At 39.7% G+C, this 7,815-nt stretch overlaps 1 non-coding gene across 1 annotated transcript; it reads right to left on the reverse strand.

Annotated features, from left to right (window-relative positions):
• Nucleotides 1-129, reverse strand: LOC122162647. The gene has a single exon (XR_006169617.1). It is a non-coding gene; the product is annotated as a small nucleolar RNA SNORA13 (small nucleolar RNA).
• Between the last annotated feature and the right edge of the window lie 7,686 nt (nucleotides 130-7,815).

Raw genomic sequence — 7,815 nt, forward strand, 5'->3', positions numbered from 1 at the left:
ATCTGTTCTTGCAAAAACAAGGAGAAAGGCAAATAGCCAGCCCCTTACAAAGACTGAGCAATAATTCTTGTTTGCCTTTTCTGACACCACATTCACTTCAGAAGGCAATGAATGGGCAACACAAAGGCAAAAATGGAAGTATTAAAACTGACCATTTTTGTCTGCAAAATTGAAAAATATCAATTCCCCAACATAAATTTTTTTCGAAATTCATAAGTAAATAATGTTTTTATACAGCAAGCATTGTTTAGTAAGGGAGTTACAAGCACACTGTACTCCTGTGATGTCATGTGATTGCACTGTTGCTTGCTTTGGCCACTGGCAAACTTCCACTTCTTTCACTTGGAAGAAAGGAAAAACCACATTTTCACTTTAAAGACAGAGATACCCAAGCAGTACAATGTGAGGAGTCTGAAGACAAAATGGCAAATAATTGTCCAGCTTCACAGGTCAGACAGCACTCAGCCTCCCTTCCTCCTGAGTCCCACATTCCCTCAATTCATTCTCAACACTCCCACGTCCGGAGGGCAGGGTAAGGGTGCCAGAGGTTACGGTGCAGGCCCAGTGCTGCCTGCCGGCTGCTGGGCAGAGCGCAGCGTTGCGTCGTGCCGTGGTGTTTCCTTTGCATGGGGCTTTCGTTCTGCCAGTGCTGCTGGCATGGGTTTTGTGTGGGTCTAGCATCGCTGAAGGCGATCCTCCTCACTGCCTGAGTTATCTGCTGGCAGCGTTCTTACAGTATCTTACAATTCTTAACGCTGGAAAAGACTTACAAGATCATCATTATTTAATCCAACCCCTCCACACATCCCCAGCGTGCCCACAGATCACATCCCTCAGTGCCAGATGGTTCTTGAGCACCTGCAGGGACACTAACACCACTGTTTCCCTGGGCAGCCTGACCAGTGCCTCACTGCTCTTTGAGAGAAGGAATTTTTCTTAATATCCAACCTGAACCTCCCCTGGCTCACCTTGGGGCCACTCTCTCTCGTCATATCACCGTTACCTTGAAGATTTCTGACGAAACTCATAAGCTATTTAGTGAAGCACTTCAGAAACTCGGTCTTTTTCACTCCTTTAGAAATTTCATAAGGATCTTCAGTAAAAGAATGGAAGAGTAGAATATTGTGGCTCCATTTTGATGTTAAATTAATGATGAGACATTAGCTTCTGCTTGGTTTCTTTACGATCTGGTTGATGATTTAATAATTGAAATTATTTTTGTGTGTCAGCTGGTGGTATTTTTTAAGCTGTTTTTAGCTGGATTTGGCAAAAGGATAGAGAAATATAAAGTTCCTAAAGATTTTGTGAAAAACCAAAGTCTGTGTAGAGCCAAAAGAACTGGTGAGTGTTGCATGCCAACACCTGTCATCCTGGGAGGGAATGGAAGTAATGTCTCATTGATGCATACTTTTCTACAGTTTTCTTTGAAAGCCAGATTGTGAGCAGCACTGAGGTCTTCCAGAGGCAAGGAATATGCATCTCTGTGTGGATAGGAGTTGTGTCCCTCAGCTCCCCTTAGTGGCTCAGGCCCAAGTCTCATCAGCTGCCTAACCTGAGGTTTTCCTTCTCTGTTGGGTGTTATTGAGCACTTCTTTATTTTCAAAGTACAATTCAACAGCTGGCAACTGAGTTCCTCACATGAGGACTTTCTTTCTACCCTAGAGAGATCACATTATGTCAAATTACATGAATGTATTATAAATTTGCCTTTGCTTGCAAAGGAAAATGGTGTTAATCATTTGACACAATTCAACAGTAAGACTCTCCAAGTGTTACTGTGCTGTAGGACCATCTCTGGTTCCTCAGTCCTTTCAATAGTCATTGATTACTTGGGACACTAAAAAGCAGTCAAAATCTGAATCTGTAATGTCTTGTTTTACTCCACACTTTCTGGGTGTGCCCTTAGTTTTCCTGAGTGAATTCCAGCACTAAACTGTAAGGGTAAAAGTCCCTGTTATATTTTCTTTAGCAGGAATACTAGTTCCTGTCCTTCCTGGCTTGCAGCCTTTTGTTCCTGTTCCCAACCCAGTCTGTTGTTCTGTAAGTTTTGCCAGTTCCATTTTGTGGCACCATGCCACAAAACATCTTGCTGAAAAGAGCTTCTAAAAACAAGTGATATGGCTTTGGAAACGATTAAAATGTGCAGTAGAATAAAATAAAATAACTAAATATTATGTTAGTAGGTCCAAGAACAGTTGCAGTTTAATTTATGTGCTTTATTCTGCATTGTTTACTGTGGTAAAAGATTACAGACTCATCTGTTCTTGCTTTTCCTCGTATAGAATATGGAGCTGCTGCGTACAAAATATTTTAGTGATTGTTGTTACAGGAAATCCTAACATGCTGATAAGGAGAGTATGTATCTCAAGGGAGCATTGTGAGCTGAAATATCTGTAAAATGCTTAGTGAGCAGTGAGTCATCAGTGAAGCATTTTCCTATCCTGTTGTCTTGAGTGATCGGGAACACTTTCAGAAGCAGGCTTTCTGTGTACCTTCTCTGAGTTCCTGTCAAAGTTCGAGGGTGTGGTTTCCTTAGTTTTTGGGCGACTCCGTTTACAATTTCTTTTCCTGGCATCCACCAGAGGTCAGTAAAGTGCCGAGAATGACGAGCAGCAGAGAAGGGAGGGAATTACCAAGGTTCTACCAGCTGCTAGGATTATAGCAGTGAGCTAGCAGCTAGCATATCCTATCTTTTGTCGATACCAAATGTATTAGGGGAAAGTTATGGAGCTGGCAGTAGGTCAGTGTGAAGCTACCTCAGATAGTAAGACTGCTTAGAGATTGTTTAAACCCGTAAATGTGACAGTTACTGTATCTTTGGAAAGATGTTATCACCAATCATCAAATTATTTTCACATTCCAAATATTTGTGAGAGCTGGAGAAAGGGCCAAATCTTGCTAAGTTCTTGTCACAGTGGCTCCTTGTACTACCACAAGTCACAAGTTAGGAAAATATTTTGCTTGATACTCAATTTCTCACCTGTTATTTCAGTTGAATGATCTTGCCTCATGAGGCAGCTCAAGTTCCCAGGATTTGTGCCTTCATCATTTCATGTTATTACCAATTCTAACATTTTTCCACAGAGGAGAGGTACTTCTCTCAGAATCCTTTCAGATTATGTTGTTCTTTTTATGAAATAACTTTATTAGGAAATAATTTCGCCTGTTTGAGTTAGAATATTTGATAAGGGCAGGAAAAAAATTCAATCTGAGTCTGCACTACTGAGTTCTACGAAAGCACTTCAGTATTTTTTTGTATTGTCCCTCTTCCAATTTGTTAATGGACTTCAACATCTCATTCCTTTCCTTCTCCTGCTTCCGGCACTCGTTGATTGAAAAGAAGTCTTCTCTGGGCTGCAGTGAAATACCAGATTCCTTTAGAACTGGTACTATTAACTGGAAATATTTTAGCTCCAAACCATATATATATATTTTTTTTTCCAATGTACCTTACTTTTTATCTGATGTTTCTGATGCATTTGCCATGGTATTGTCCATTCAGCTAAGTTGCACAGGCTCTTGGGAAGTTCTGCTCAGCTTCTAATTGTAGTCTGAATAACTGTGTTCAGTTTTAAAAAAACCAGTAAAATAGTGATGCTTTAAAAATTCTGCTGAATGTGTGACTCTTTTTTCTGTCAGGTATTTCCATTGCCACTCTTTTTCATCTAGAGGATTGTATTCGGAGCTTTTTTCCCCAGGATGAAGGTTTTTACTTCCTGTTCTGTGATTTCTTTTACTATGAACAAGGGAGCTGACTAGGCTATGCTGGAGGAAGAACTGTTTTTGACCAAATATTATTTTCCCTTGTGACATAAGTCCACTTTTGTGGTACTTCTAGGCCTGAAAATTATGCAGAAACTAGTACAAGAAGTACTTAATGCAGGTTTATGCAAATTACTTATTAACTCAGATTTTCAGATACTTTGAGCATCTCCAAAACAGGACTCATATACTAATACATGAATCTGGGACCCTGTGCCAAATTACTGGCATTCCACCAGAATTGCTTAGGCTAGCACACTACCACGGGTTGGCAGTGTCTGCTGTTCTGCCTAGCAGCTGGTGAGAGCTGCTCAGCTGCAATGCAGACAAACCTGCCCCAGCTTTGATTTGCAGGAGTGTGGGCTTTGTGAAGCCAAAGCCTGCAAAAATTAATTGTTTTTTTTTGCAGGAGGACTGAATTTCAGAGCAATATCTTTTGTGTATACCCTGGCACTCACTTTTCTCTGTATGTAGTTGATACAGTACCCTTGTTTTGAAGTACTTTAGCTACTGATACATTTGCATATTCTAGAAATAGTTTTTATTTTCCAAGTGTTGGCTAACAAAAACACCAACCCACTTGTCTTTGCCAGCACTGTTATGGCTTTGAACTGTTTTTGAGAAGCTCAGGTGTGTAATGTATGGATAGAGCAGCTCTTTGTTTTTCTACACTGGGTAGTAGTGTAGTGAGAGTATCTTTCCAGGGTGTCTTCCAAAATTAATTGTATTCTTGTCACAGAAGATCTGTTATATTATGGCCTCTCCAAAGTGTTAAGAGTTCATAATATTCATGAGTAGGGTGTTCAGTCCATTTGGTACAGGACACACTCAAAGTATGGCTTATAGGTTTTGTTTGATTCTGTTCTTCTGCTTCTTTTGGAATAAGGTTCTTCTTTTTACCCTGCAAAAATGGACAGGACAGTTGTGAGAAAAATTACAATCCCTTCAGTTTCTTTCAGGATGTGTTCTGTTAGCAGAATCCCTTGGACAGGTCCAGGTCTTCCTGTTTGTTTCTTGCCATTATTGCCTTCCATGCTGGTAAAGAATAAGGAGTGGAAGATATCCCAGGTTCATCAACAGCTTGTTTATTCTTGTCCAGATAATCAGAAGAATGCTTCTGGATACTAAAAAATACAGTATGTTTTGTTGGCAAATGTGGTTCTATAATTACTGCTCCTTTGGCTTTGCCTGAAGGAAGCCTATGCAGAGCAATGTGTGCATGCATCAGCAGTCTGCTTCCTGGTTCTGTACACATTTAAGACATCACAGTTCCCTCTACTGTTGCTGCACTGCCATCATCTCTTGCTCTGAATGGTGTGCTGGCATCTCATTACTGTAAAAACTGCTGTGTGTACCCAAATGATTTACCTTGTAAGGTGGTGTGCCTCTGGGTCATGGGGACTCGGGATTGGGAAGCATGAGAATGAGAGGATCTCCTCAAAGAAAAAATTTAAAAACCAGCACTTTAATTCTGTCTTTCCCCTCTTGTAAAGGGAAATGTGACATTTTCTTGTCTATCCTGATGTATTCCTGCTAGGAGGTCCTAGTACCGATGTGGTTAGGAGTTGCCTAATTTTGATAAATTACGGAAAAAAAATGTGCCTTTTCCAATTCAGAAAGTTTTGACTATGTTTGCCTGAGACAGAGATGACAGAGGTGAAAAAATAATTTTTCTTGTCACTGGACAGTGTTGTTTTTTCCAGTTGTAAGAGTGAGGTCAACTTTCCAGCTGCTGACCAGAAAAAGCAGTCATGTATGTAACACAGTTCTCTGCCTATGTGGTAGATTCCTGGAAATTTGGAATAAAACACAGACAATTCTGGAGGGGTCCTTCAAAAGGAGGCAGTTAGATGAAGTGTGAGCTGCCTCTTTTTGAAGCATTCTGTGCATATTGTGACCTACACCCACTGAGCCCTCGGGAAAGAGAGCCGCTAGAAGAAAACTATATTCCAGACAACTTGCCATGACATGCTACAAAGAACTTGCAGAACTGCACGTCAGTTTGATTAATGCATTTTTCTTCATTCCCTTTACTGTCTGCTTCCTATTGTATACCCATACAATACTCTGATGAACATTTGATCTGGTGCATGTTTCGTCTATTTTAATGTATTAATTCTAAGTGGGATGTGAAGTCCCTGATTTTCCTTTTCAAATAGTAGCAGCGTATCATTCAGAGAATGAAATATTCAGTTGTGAGACTATGTGGTAATTGAGAAATAATGTTGTCTGGTAGAGACAGAACATAGAATTAACACCATTTTACACCATTTGTATTCCCTAACCACCACCATTGTAGTTTCACTGGAAAAATTGTTTGGCTTGACATGGTCTAAGATAATCAGAGCTTTTCTTTCATCCTGTGATTGCACATCCTGTTTAATTAGGAAATTGGAGGCAAGAAGATCCTTTCAGTCTGCAATAAGAAAATGTGTATATTCATTTACAATATTTGTCCCATTGACTAAGAGTAATTATGAGTTATGAATTAAAAATTCATATGAATTGTAAATAATTAATGATAAGTTGTACAGCGTGGTGTTCATCTGTACTGAAACACAAATAGATTTATAGTTCTTGTCCTGTCTATATGGAAATATCCAAAGAATTATTCACCAGGAAAATGGGATAGAAATTTTCACTTGACTTCAAGATCTATTGGCTTTAGCTTAATACAGAACAACCACAAATGCCCATTCTATAGAAGCTGTTTGTGTTCAAGGACATAGCCAGCTGCAATGCAGGCATGTACATTGCTGAGCTGAGTCAAACAATCACACCTCCTTGCAAGGATGTCGTTTCCTTGGAGTAAATACAGTGCCAAAATTCCAGAAGAGGGAGTAGTAAGACTTCTGTTTTTTGGTGAACAGAGTATGTCATACTTGCTCAAAATACTGGGCTTCATTTTTGATACCCGTTCTAAAATATTCCACTCTACATTTGCACAGTACAGGGACACCAAATCCAAAGGCTACTCTGCAGTTCCATTTTGCATAGGGGAGCTTATATTTCTCTCTGCATCTGTGCCCTGCTCAGCCAAGTCCTGATTCTCCATTGGAATGCACTCGGACCTATGCATGTTACTCATTAGAGGCATGAAGTTTGTGGAAACTCTTCAAGAGTAAATCACATGAAAACAGTTTTGAAACATAGATGTCACTATTTCACTGTCTTTGTTGGCCTCTTCATCACTAGTGCTGGCTTGGCATGCTCTCTGTGTTTACTTTTCAGTGGAGGAGACACTGCTGTTGCCTGGTCAGGTATAAATTCATCATCTAAATGACTGAAACAAAAGAAGCAGCTTTTCAAACTTGACGTATAATTACACGACTTTTTTGTATTAACCATTTTGACAGGTTAAAAGCTAGAATGTAAATGCAACTGATTTGAACACTTGACTCTAAATTGGCAATCAGATAGTGGCATTTTGAGGTAGAATTTTGCCCAAAATTACATTTACTTCAAACTTAATAACTTAGCTCTGTCCTATAAAGTAGACTGCAAGAATACCTTCTGTGTCTCAGCATTGTACGGAGTCCTAGCTCCTGGCTTAAATTCAGTGAGGATAAGATCAACCAGTTTTTCCTCATGTTAATGTTAGAATCAGCTCCTCTAAAATTGATAGAATTCCTTGTCCTTTTTTAATTTTTAATTTTTAAAATTTTTCTTTGGACATTCTCTGTGGACTTTCTTACTGAATGATAACATGTGCATGTAAGTCTTTTGAAAACAATGGATTTCACTGTTTATGCACAAGGGCAAATACAATATGCTGTTATCATGATCATATGCAAACACAAGTTATTTCACCTTGCCTTTCAAATCCCATTCAAAACTTGAGCTTGTCAGATATAAACTTCATTTTTATGTCAATATACAGATATGAAGGTTTCAGAGAATATTAATAAAGGATGCCCAAAACACTTGTGTAAGAGACGTAAGCTCTCCTCTCCTCTCCTCTGCTCTCCTCTCCTCTCCTCTCCTCTCCTCTCCTCTCCTCTCCTCTCCTCTCCTCTCCTCTCCTCTCCTCTCCTCTCCTCCCCTCTCCTCTCC

This window comes from Centrocercus urophasianus, unplaced genomic scaffold (genome assembly GCF_019232065.1).
Source record: "Centrocercus urophasianus isolate 14NV4802_14NV808 unplaced genomic scaffold, USGS_Curo_1.0 seq_21, whole genome shotgun sequence".
In the NCBI taxonomy this organism is placed as follows: domain Eukaryota; kingdom Metazoa; phylum Chordata; class Aves; order Galliformes; family Phasianidae; genus Centrocercus; species Centrocercus urophasianus.